Source organism: Canis lupus, chromosome 17 (genome assembly GCF_003254725.2).
Source record: "Canis lupus dingo isolate Sandy chromosome 17, ASM325472v2, whole genome shotgun sequence".
NCBI lineage: Eukaryota > Metazoa > Chordata > Mammalia > Carnivora > Canidae > Canis > Canis lupus.
Window position 1 is genome coordinate 36064470 of NC_064259.1, and position 12511 is coordinate 36076980.

The 12511-nt window shown below is 49.3% G+C and overlaps 1 pseudogene; it reads right to left on the reverse strand.

Annotated features, from left to right (window-relative positions):
• The window catches only part of LOC112664415 (NADH dehydrogenase [ubiquinone] 1 alpha subcomplex subunit 1-like), a 273634-nt pseudogene that overhangs the window by 164729 nt on the left and 96394 nt on the right, over positions 1 to 12511 (reverse strand).

Sequence of the window (12511 nt, forward strand, 5' to 3'; positions counted from 1 at the left end):
CACCAAATGCTGAAAGTATTTGAGGGTGGGGGGAAGGAGAATGAGACAGAAAGAGGATGGCTACCCATCGGGAGGAATCTGGCTGAGTGTCTAAATGATCAGTACCTACCATGTTTGTCAGTGAGGTCACATCACACATTTGATTACATGATGTATTTCATCACGCATTCATCTGCATCAGTGAAACCTGCAGCAAGGGGAGCTGCTTGTATTCAGTGAGTGCCCCAGAATGATAGATGCAGGCCACCTGGGAGACAGTCCCTAGTAGAGTGCCATAGGTCTCTGCTCTTGGTTTATGCTGAGCCAAACGGTCTTCTGGTGAAGATGTAAAAGGGAGGGACACCTCCCTAAATTGCAGATGATGTCAGGCTTCATATTTTATGTTAGAGAACATATGGGCCAAATCTAGGAGATTAAACCAAAAGTCTGTACCTAAAGAAATGAGAGGTGGCTTTGCACATGTCCCCACGCAAAGAGGTAGGGATGTTAACCCACTGCCAATGCATGGACCCAAACCTCAGCCCAGCATCCAGGAGAAGGCAGGTCACCATGCACATGTGAGGGGGACATCAGAAAACAGCAGTCCCTGACCAGAAGGGCAGCACGGGGGGTCAAGGCTGCCGAATACCTCAGCGCACACTTTCAGGAGCTGTGCAAAGCAGGAAGAGCTCGAGCAAGTGGTGACAGCCATGCAACTGGAAGGGTTCATTGTGAAAGAACCCGGGACTTGTGTTGTAATTCAGCAGTTCCTGGGACAGAATAACTGCCCAATGAGTGCTAATGAATGTGCTGAATTAAGAACATAGTTTTGACCACGGATATGACTGAATGGCTTCAAGGGGGCAGAACTAGGTCCAAAACGTGGAAGTGCCAGAAAACAGGCTTTGGATTATTTATGGAACATCTTCTCAGTCAGTGCTTTGCAGTGATGGGCTGGGCTGTCTCTGGAAGGAGAGAAGGGTTTATTTTTATTTTTATTTTTTTTAATTTTTATTTATTTATGATAGTCCCACAGAGAGAGAGAGAGAGAGAGGCAGAGACACAGGCAGAGGGAGAAGCAGGCTCCATGCACCGGGAGCCCGACGTGGGATTCGATCCCGGGTCTCCAGGATCGCGCCCTGGGCCAAAGGCAGGCGCCAAACCGCTGCGCCACCCAGGGATCCCGAGAGAAGGGTTTAAGTATAGATTGAACGGCCCTTATGGGGCTCACCTCGAGGGATGCTGTGGTGGGGCAGTCCCCAAAGTGAAGAGTGTCTTTGTAATGGTGATGACCCCAAGTTGGGTCAACTCGCCAAGCTGCACCGACCATCAGAGGCTTGGTGACTCACTCACGGTCACACAGCTAGCCAGGGGGGGAGCCAGGAACCTCCTCTAGCTGCCTATCCATACAGAGAAAACAAAGCAAGACACAAAATGTATAAACCGACTTTCAGATCTCCACTCAAGTGGAGGGACCTTCAGAGACCACCCCCCTTGCCCTGCACCACTTGCACCCCACCCCCCAGCAGCCCTTCTAACAGCTACATTTGCTTATCACCTGCCTCCAGAGGTAAACATTTGATGAATACCGAATGAATAAATGAAGGGAGAGACAACTGAATCCCTCTCCCCTAGCCTCTAGGCTGTTCGGCTCACGCTGTCCCTGGGCCTGGAGAAAATGATGTGGAGGCAGGATGATGGGATTCCTCGGGTGCCCAAGCTGGACTGGACGGACCATGACTGGGGAGAGATCAGGGCCCCCAGAGAAAGGTGTCCATGGTCAGGAACACACAGCAAAAAGGCAGTCATTCCAGTAACAACAGCCAATACTATTGAACACCTACTGTGTGTGGCACTTTGCTAAGAATTCTCTGCAAAGCGAGCCCTTTCATCCTCAAAAGCACCACCCCTGGGGCACTGACTCCTGTACTCCTACTTCCCAGGCTAGACACTGAGCTTGTGCAGCCAGGAGCCCGCGGAGCGGAGGTGGCTCCCTCGCCACGCCTCCTGGCCTCTCCCCGGACAGACAGTCCACAGAATCGAGCAAGCAGCACGGCCCTGGGTGGGTGGCTTCAGGGGAGGGCAGGCGGCCTGTCGCAGCAACCCGCACCCGTGGGAGGACAGCATTTTGCCGTGCTGCTGTGGAACCGGGCAGGGGAGAGGAGAGGCGGGGGCCTGGGGCCTGGGTTTGCTCCCTGCTGCCCATTCAGCTCATCTCCCCACTGCTTGTGTGCTTCCTGTCGATTAGGGCTGAACATGGTTTAACACTTCTCCCTTAAAAGCCAAAAGAGTAGCGGTTCCTGAAGGCTCAGTCGGTGAAGCATCTGCCATTGGTTCAGGTCATGATGCCAGGGTCCTGGGATCGAGTCCCAACGTGGGGCTCTCTGCCCAAGTGCCCAGTGGGAGCCTGCTTCTCCCTCTCCCTTTGCCCCTCCCCTGCTCATGTTCTCTCACGCATTCTCTCAAATAAATAAATTAAAATCTTAAAAAAAAAAAAAGCCAAAACAGTAAAAAAACACACTTGGGGGATTTGTAGGATGACAGTGACAGGGACCTGAAGTGTGCCTTAGCCAATCTAGTCAGTCCCCAGAATGGCTCCACACAAACAAAAATAAGGATGCCTCTCCCCAAACAGGAAAGTTCATGATCAAATACCACAAGCCCAGATGGTCTGTCTGTGTGGCCTTGCCTGAGGCTCTCGCACCCAGAAGAAACCATCAAACAACTAGCGGGAATGGTCTTGGTGTAAGGTGCCCAGCCTGGGCCACCTCCTGGGCAGGTGGTTCCCTGGGCACCTTGAGCTTTTGTCCCCAGAGAGGGGGACACTGAGGTTTGCACTGGTGACAGAGATGTGAGACCCCCACCTGCCTGGCCCAAAGCTACTGGCCCAGAAGCTCTCCATTCTTCTGAGCACTGAGGGCCAAGTTCAACTTGACCCCTCCACCCCAAGGCCACATCTGTCCTCAGGGTGACGGCCCATTTTTCAAAGCTGTCCAGAGAGGAAAACATGCTCTAGATGTGTGCTTTCTAGAATGACAGCCACTAGCCACGTGTGGCTATGTACTTTTAAATTTAAATTAACTGAAATAAAAGGTAAGTTTTACTCAATTCCTCAGTCACGTTAGCGACTTTTCAAGTGCTCAGTAGCCACACGTGGCTTGTGGCTGCATATGGCACAGATGTAGCACGGTTTTATCATCGCTGAAAGTTCTGTTGAATGTGTGCCGGAGGCTTTGGGAAGTCACAAGAAGATACCATGTGACCTCCACAGGTCCTCCGAGAGTGCTATGTTTCTGACTCCTCTGCTATCACTGTTCTTTCTAGCCCCCAAGCAGGCCAAGATGGGGGACCAGGTTAGGAGAGGCCTGCAGCAGTTAGCAGACAGGATGCGGCCACCAGACACTCCACAGCTGTGTGTGTGTGGGGGGGAGGGGCACATTTCCAGGAGGGGCCTATGGTCAGGGACAGAGCACCATGGCATGCAGGCCTCTCTGGCTGGAGCAGGAGCCCAAGAAGCTCTGGAACCCCACACACGCTGATCTTCAGGTGTCCAACAGTAAGGGTGGCGGCCACCTCAGAGAGCAGACTGCCCCACCCCGGTTGTCTGGCACCAAGAACCCTGAGATTGGATGATGACAGGAGGGGCACTGGACAAACGAGGATTCCCTATAATGACAGAATCTGAATTTTCCCTCAGCCAGGTTGAGGGGGTAATATAGGGGCAGGGTGAGCTTAAAGCGGATCTAATATAATTTAGAGATTTAGAGAATAAAGGAGTGTTCTATTTTTGATACCTTAGCACTGTAGACTGATATGCATACCCACAAAACAGATCCGTTGGATGAGCAGAGAAATTATAGGGGAGATGAGGGATGATGGAAAAACTGCACAGGATGGACAGATCTGCTCTGAAAATCCTCATCATCATTTCCAGAGGTGACATGAGTGTCGTGGCTGTTGAGGCTCAGCAGCAGTACACAAGAAGCCATCTGCACCCACTGTCCAGAGGCACCCCTCCAGGGACCAGCCTACGTGCTCCATGAGGAGACCCCTCTGTGGTTGCTCTTTGCCCTCCCAGCACCAACCTCTGCTTAATACTCTCAAAAATTAAATGTTTTCATTTATTTTAAAAACAGAAGAAAACCCAAAATATAATGAAAATGACTAAGTAATAATAAATCCAGTTTGGAGAACATTCATCTTTATACCAAGACAGTCATAATACAGTCTTACATGAGGGAAGGGCCACGAAGGCTAAGGCACCTGTAAAGGTCACTATGCAGCCCTGAGCTCTCGCTCCTTATACCAGAAGCATAAAAGGCCGCTCCACACAAAGGGAACAGACATCCCCTCCCAGTTGACCTACAGATTGAATTTCAGCAGTGATTTCTCGTACCTCCCTCTGCATTGTGCAGGTAAACCCACTGCAGGAATAGTCACATCTCCAGGCATCTCACATTTCCAGCCTCCCAAAACCCTGTGGCCATCTGTCTGCTCTGCCCTCCTTAGCGCTGCCTTTCTTTCTCCAAGTTGTCTTGTGATTCCAAGGAGGCTGCTGGAGGTCCAGCCATCACCTTTGCATTCCACACAGGAGGACAGAGGGAGGTAGAGGACAAAAGGTTAAGCCTCTTAGATGTCAGGCTCCTTCAGGGAGCTTTCCCCAAATCCCCACTACACATTGCAGCCTATGTGTTTCATCGGCCACTCCACCTGCCTGTCTGAATTTTCCGCCTGCAATGGCGTAAATGCGGCATGTAATGTAAAGGAGCTGGAGGAGGAAGATGGAGGGATGCCATGAGGCTCTGAGATGGTGCAAAGCAAAGAACACACAGAAGGGGACTTAGTCCAGGGTGGAATTACAGCAAACACCCCCTGCTGAAAAAACCCACCCTGTCCTCATGCATCCTCATGGCCCTGGTTGTGTCACCAGATGATGGGGTCATGTGGAAAGGAGGGTGTGACAGGTCCACCTTCTCCGGCCTTTGATGGGGCTGAATGCTGTGAATAAACTCCACGTCCTTGGAGCTGAAACTTTTCTACCTCGGCCATCCTGCTCTTTGCTGGACCACTGCCGAACCTCTGAAGGCCAGTCTGGATGAAGCCCAGTCTGTAGCCTCAGGGCTGGAAGGGCGCGGTCCTGACTCAGGAGCTGACTCTGGAAAAGCCGGCTGCAAGGGAGGGCGTGAGTCATGAACCCAGACATAGCTGGGATTCCTGGTCTGTGCTCCGGGGTGGGGTGCGGGGGAAGAACGCTAAGCTTGGACTGCTCTCCTTCTAGGCAGGAGGTGCTACAGGATGTGAGGGCTCCCGCCTCCCTGCACCCGTCCCCTGGGGCGCTGAGAGCGGCCTGACAGTATTGGGCTCACGTCTATTTCACCAGAAAGATATAAATAGGAAAGACCCGGTCTGCTGGTTCACCTCCTCGTCCCTGGGCCAAAGAACCAGACTGTCGGGTTCAAAACGAAGTTCCTCTCCTTACTAGCACTGCGATCTAGCCATCTCCCCTAACCTCCCTGTGCCCCAGCTTCCTTGTCCGGATGATGGGGGGCGATGACGATAATCTGTCACACAGTTCTGTGAGGACTCCAGAAGATCATATTTGCAGAGCATCCAGAAGAGTGCCTGGCACCAAGCAGGCACTCAGTAAACAAAGCAGTGTTTGAATTATCATTATTTTATTGGGTAAATGTGAAGTATTTGCTAACGCATGAATGAAAGGAAATCTTATTTGACTATTAATACCAAAGTCAAACAAATGGCTTCTCTCCTTTTGAATGCCGTTTTCCAAGTTGTTCAGGGCTCTTGAAGCCACAGTCTCCTCCTGAGAGTTCTGATGAGAGCAACGTGGTTATTTCACAAAGTAGATCCTGATCCCAGCCGAGCTAAGCGACTTGTCCTGGTTCCAGTCATGGGACTGAGAATGCTGTAAAACATCAATCTAGCTGTCTTCAGGAGCACTCTGTTGTGGAGACTGCTTGTTGCCTATCCTACATCCATTCTCCTCTACTTCCTGTGTTGTCAGCAACTGCTATGTTGTCAGGGGCAGCAATGTGCCTAATTAAAAAGCTGCATTCCCCAGGCTGCTTTACAGATACGGTGGCCAATAAAAGATATAGGCAGAAAGGGTAGGTTGCGGGTTCTAGGAAAGCTCTTTAAAGGAGCCTGACACCTAGGCTGCTTAGCCTTCTGTCCCCTACTTTCCTCTTTCTTCTTGTGTGGAATGCACAGGTGATGGCTGGAGCTCCAGCAGCTCTATTAAAACCAGAAGACAACTTTAAGGAAGGAAGCCAATGCTAAGGAATGCAGAGAAGAGAGATGAATGAACTGGCTGCCCACTGACCTTTGCACTGACAGCCCGCTTCTAATCTTTTTCTGTCTGAGGGAAAGTAAGCCTGACACTTGCTGGGAGCACGGCTATTTTGTAAAACTTTCCTTTCTATCTACCTAAATTGATAGAAACCCATGCATCCTTCTCACACTATGTAAACGTCCAGGAATAACAGCTAAAATGACCCATTTATGCCATTGCTAAAAACTCCAGTATTTTAAGTATGATAAACTTTTGAAAGGACAGCACGGAGGGAAAGGCTAATGCTAAAAGTCTCTGGGGAGAAGCCCTCCCTTGCAGGATAATGGATCCTAAAAACAAAGGATGCACGGGAAAACCGCCATGGATAACATTTGCCATCACCGTTAGCTTTTTTGATTATACAAAATGCAAGGAAACCGGGTGTTTTTTGCTTTTCTTTAATCAGAGGAATCATCTGAGACCAAACAAGCCTCCCAACCACTCCTCCTTCCTGTGGACCCAACTTCCTTCTGATCCACTGCTGGCTTCCCCTCGCCTGAGCTCTGTGGTCTAACCAGAACCCTGTTGAAGTTGTGAGGAGCCCAAGTTCTGCCCTGAAGCACTGGGCCAAGCACACCACTGTCCTGCCTCAGCACTGCGAGCAGAGAGGGTCCTCTGGATTTTGGCACAGGTTGCAGTTGCAGAACAAAACCGCCCATAAAGTGGCACCATTTAGAACAGACAAACAATACAGCCATGCTGCACATGCAAAGCCTCGACTTTCAGAAAGGAGATGTATGAAGCACCTGATGCCTTATGTTGGCAGGGCAGTACCACAGAAGGCTGACCGTGTCAAGGGACACAACTGGCATTACTTCTGGATCCCTGTAGAATGAGTGTGAAGATTCAGCTCCTGAGGCACTGCGTGATCTTGGATATCTTCAGATTTGGCAAGGAAAGGACATGTTATGCTCACCCTGGTTTTAGTTTTAAGTGTACCTTACTTAATATTTTCAAAATGACTCAGCCCCATATACTGTGATGATTCGCAAACAACCAGAAATTGACAGTAGCTGACCTTAGACAGGAAGCGTGAGTACAGCATCCAGCTGCTTCCACCCTGGAAGCAGGTCCGCGGCCAGTGGTCCTGGATTCTCTGGCCTGCCATCCCATTCTGCCGGATTACAGAGAGCACCCTCCTGGTCCCCTGCTTTTCCTGACTCTCCTCTTCTGATGGAGGTGAAGGTCCCGCCCCCCTCTGCCAGGCACTCCTCAAAGCAGCTGCTCAGCCTGATATACCTGCCTAGGACTCCTGCACCTTGAAGAAGTTGAGTAATTGGCCATCCTTCCTATCTTCCAGGGTGGGTATGTGTGTGTGTTGGGGGCTGTGGGGTAAAGGAAATGCACAGAAATTTACTACCACGTGGTTGGGCTGAAGACAAGGGGAGCTGTCCCCACTGTGATGATGGGGACAATAGAAACCATGATGGCCACGATGACGGTGACATCTAGTACTCTGGGTTTTCCAGGAGAGAGCCATGAAACATTTCCCATTTACCTAATCAATAAATATCTTGCAAATGCAGAACACAACACAGATGGGATCTCACTTCAGGAACCCAGAGCCAATTCTTTATGGATGCCCACAGGGCCCAGGGCCCGGGTAGAGACGGAAAGGTGTCTGGGTCTATGTCTGAATCTGTAATCGTGTACTTAACAGCTATCAAGTCTCACTATAACCGGTGTGCTAATCATCACGGATCTTTACAAGGACCCAAGAGGCCAGTACTATTATTAACTCCCTTTCACAGTGAGGAAGGTGGGACAACAAGAAGCTATGTAACTTGCCCAACATGAGGGCAAGCTCTCCGTATGGCAATAGATGGTGGGGACCATGCTAACCTCTTGGCAAGAGGGATAAAAGCCCAGGTAGGGGTCCTGATGAACGGTGTGGAGTGGGAGATGGGGCCAGCAGCAATAGGCCAGTCTCGAAGCTCAGGGGGCCATGACAACAGGCCACCAGGCCATTTCCAAATATCATCAAACTGTCAGCATTTTCTTTTTTGCTGCAGGTGTCCTTTTAAAATATCTGCTCCATTTCTCTTGTAGTTTGTTTCTCTTTTTAGTCTTTGCCCGCATCCTCATTAGAATCAGCATCTTTCTTAGTTGGAAAATATGACAAAGCAGCACATCATATTAATGAATGCTCTATTATTCAGACCTGCCCATGGCCTTATTTCTGGCCTTTTTAAATGACTCTCCTGATTATAAAAGTGATTCTGTCAGTTCGCCACAGGCTTATTTCTCTTGGGTAAGCGGTAAATTGACTTCCAGCATTCATACGACTGCCTGAATTCTACATCAAAGAATACAATCAAGGTCTCAAATAAAATCAACCACCTCAAAACTACTTCCCGACGGCGCTTATCCAGGGGAATTGAAGACTCCGCCCGGTAACAAACACACATTGACTCCTGGTGTGTTCTCTGAAATGGGGACAAGAGAGAATGCTAGTGTGCATAAGCCACCACAACACTGCCTAAGGCATTTTGCCTTTTGGGGCTCTTCTCTCCAGGAAGATGGCATTTCTCTGAGCGCTTACAAAGATTACTCACCGAGAGAGAGACAGACTGGGCTGGGCTCCCACCTCGGAAACCCCTGTTGTCTGCCTTGCTGAGGTCCTGACTTGATCCGGAGACTGTCAGCCTTGGAACTGCCACTGATTACATTGAAATCACAAGATCTTGCTTGGGAAAGTGATGTCACTAATTCTGGGGCCGCAAGCCCACATGCCTTGAGAGTCCAGGTAAGAAGGGAAGCTGATAGAGCTAACGTCGATGGGGGCTCCTCTGTGTCCAGATGCTGTTGGAAGCCCTTGGCAGATGCTTACTCTCTAAGCCCTCCCAGTGGCCCTCTAAGGCAGGCAGTGTCATGGTCCGGAAGCCCAAGGCTAACAGAGCCTTGCAGTGTTAGGGTTCAATGGGGCCCGTGATCCAAAGAATATAGGACCCCATCATAGTGATCAGAATACAAAAAAAAAAAAAAAAAAAAGAAAGAAAAGAAAAAGAAAAAGAACCCAAACACCAATCCTGGGCAGGCCAACAGAATTTGAGAGGGTTGGGGGTAGATTCAAATAGGATGCATTTGGCCTTAGAGCCACCAGCCTACAACTCCAGGTTTGTTTTTGTTTTTGTTTTTGTTATAATTTTTTTCTTGGCATTTTTCTCAGTTTATAAGAGTAAGGTTCAAGGGAGGATTTCTTCCTTGGAATCTGGCTCTCTGATTTTAATGTGACACCTTCCCACCCCCTACCCTTTCCCCGCTGCATGCTACATGCATAACGCCTGCTTTGAAGCTCAAGCTGTGACCCTTCCGGCTCCCACTTGATGCCCCCCGCAGGTGTCACATGGCGGGACACTAGATGTAGCTTTAACCCTGGGCTATCCCTACCCTTCATACACTCTGGATTTTTAATTTAACAAATCGTATGCTCAATCAGCTCTGTCAAGGCAGACCCTAAAAGTCAACTTCAGCCGAAGGGGAGGGTCCGGTGTAAGGACCCCTTAGCAAAGGGGCTTCACAAGGACACAGAAGAGCTGGGACTGAAGCTGGGAGCGGGAGGGGGGTGGTCACCAAACAAGGGAGGCACCCAAAGTTGATTTTCAACAAAGACCAAACAGTCAGATCCTCCTGGAGGGCCAGCCAGCCACCATGCTGTGCTTGGGGGCATATCGCTTATTCTCTTAGAGCTGCTCCAATTATAGAAATCTGGTGCTGACTCATTATTAACCCAGAAAGCCCACACACTCAAATGACTCTACTGAAAAAAGCTCCCTGTCATACCCTGCCTACTGATGTGCAGGTTTTTAAGCAAATTCAAAAAATGTTTATCACAAGGTATTTATGACATTTTAACCGTTCATTTACAGTAACTAGAATGACATTAAAAAAAAAAGTTTCCTGTATTTTACTTGACTGTAAAGCTAAGCCTCTTCAGAATAGTAACAGGCTGAGAAACACATTATCAAGGTCATATCAGGCCTCAGGGACTCAACAACCCAACCCTCACCCTCCCCAACCCCAGCCCCTAGGCACCAGCCCCCAGACCCCTGCATATTTTCTTTCTGATTTTACTACAGTTTGGGACATTCACTCGCAAGCAAAAAGAAAAGGCATAAAGTAAGTTCCCAGAATCATTCATATGCCAAAATTCTGCCTCTCTATTGTATTTCTTGCACTTAAAAACTGGGCAGCTCAGACCACGCGGCCAGAAACTTCTCGGGGGCTGTCTTCCCTCCACCTCTGAGAAGCGGAAGCTGGCCCAACCTCAGTCCCCCTGGGTGAGCACCGATTCACCCACCTCCATCTCTGAACTTCACTGGGGCTCCAGAGCGGAGTCTGGAACCGCTTAGCTTCCAACCGAGCATCACTGCCTCTTCCAGGACGACAGTGTAGCCCGAGTATGGACATTCTCCCAGCTAAGCCCTGAGACAGCAGGCTGAAATACAGTAGCGATGGGGCGGGGCAGACGCAGCAACTGCTCTAAAATTAGGGACCCTCAAAGTCTCGAATGCAGTGTCCCCTCCAAGATGCAACAGCTTTAACCCATCTAGACTCTGAGGCAGACGGCAGAAATGATGGTAAAAATGACAGAGACGTACTCACCAGGGACAAGCGGCTGACTCCACCTTCCCGCCGCCGGGGCCCCGAAGGTCTGAAGCAGACACCAACTCAGGCACAGCCCTTCTGGAATACCAGCCCGCGGCTCAGCAAGCACCAGCCATGCAGTCACTCTTTCCCTCCATTCCCAATGATGTCCACATGACTGAGACCAAAAAAAAAAAGAAAGTAAAAAAAAAAAGAAAAGAAAAAAGAAAAAAAGAAGGAAAAAGAAAGAATAAAAAAAAAGAGTAAAAAAAAAAAGGCAGAAAAAAAAAGCGCGCACACCTCAGTCTTCGTTCTCATTGGAACGAGATGACTCATGCTGACTCACAGCCACCACTTCCTCTCCGACATTCTCTTCATACTTGTGAGCTGGGCTGGTCCCGTTCCCAGGGTCTCTGCAGCCCTTCCTGGAAGAACAGTCTTCTGACCCTGGCAAAGCGACCCAGATGCTGACCTCATGTGGAGCCCCCCAGGGTCGGGGCGGGGGCGGAGCGCCTACAGAGGGGAAATGCTTTATTTAGGAGATCTGAACCACAGAAAAATAAAATGCATGACTCTCATGTGCATTTGAATTTCAAATATACACTGACATTTTGTAATATGTTGCAACGCTCCTGCTCCTACGAAACTCTTGCTCTTTTCAAGACATTTCAGAGAAGGCAGGAGAACGGGATATTGCCTTATTCTCTAAGGAGGTGGGGTCTACATTGCCCAGGCAAGACTTGTTTCAGTGCATGGTTTCTTCTGCATCTCTTCCTCTGACATAACCTATTCGTGGGCTCTAAAATCATGATCTCTTCAAAGTTGTTTATTAGGAGGGTGTGTGCTCTGCTTTGGGGATTAAGTGACTTACAAAATCTTTTCTCTCTGTCTTTTAGACTGCAAGATTTTGCCAGACTTGAATATTAAAATCCCAAGAAATGAAATGAAGGTGTAACAATCGAACTTTTAAAAATTGTCGGTGCATGTTAAGAGGCAAGAGCAGAGAGTAGTCTCTGCCACCCAGTTTTTCTTTGGAATGATCCCGGGGGTGGGGCAGTCTTCCACAGCTTCCTGCATTTTTCAATTATGAGAGACTATGGAGGAGAGCAGGATCCGCGTGATGCTCAGCTGCCTCTCGAGAAGCCCAGAAGGGTGGCTTGATTGCATCAGGACAACCATGGTTTCTGGAAGGTCACACACACAAGGCCATGAGTGAACACTGGAGCTCTTAAAAACACGTTTTGACTTAATGCCTACTGCTGGGTAGGCCACACTCTGATACCCCTAAAGGATACAGAGAAAATATGGAAATTACATTTTGCTGGATGACAGGAGACACAGGCAAGCCACATGTGCAATGTGCAGTGGGCCTCACTCCGGAGGGGTCAGAAGACTCAGTTTCCATTTACAGCGAAGTTCATCTTAGGGGAAAAAATACTTGTTCAGTATTCTATTAGGTTCTTTTAACAAGACAGTCGTGGCATTTTCTATCAGGACCAAGTGCTTTGACTTCCCTTGAAATCTGCAGTGTGCCAACTGGCCAAATACTCTCATTTCTTGCAGGGATTTCTTTCCCCCCAGGAGAGTGGAAAGCCT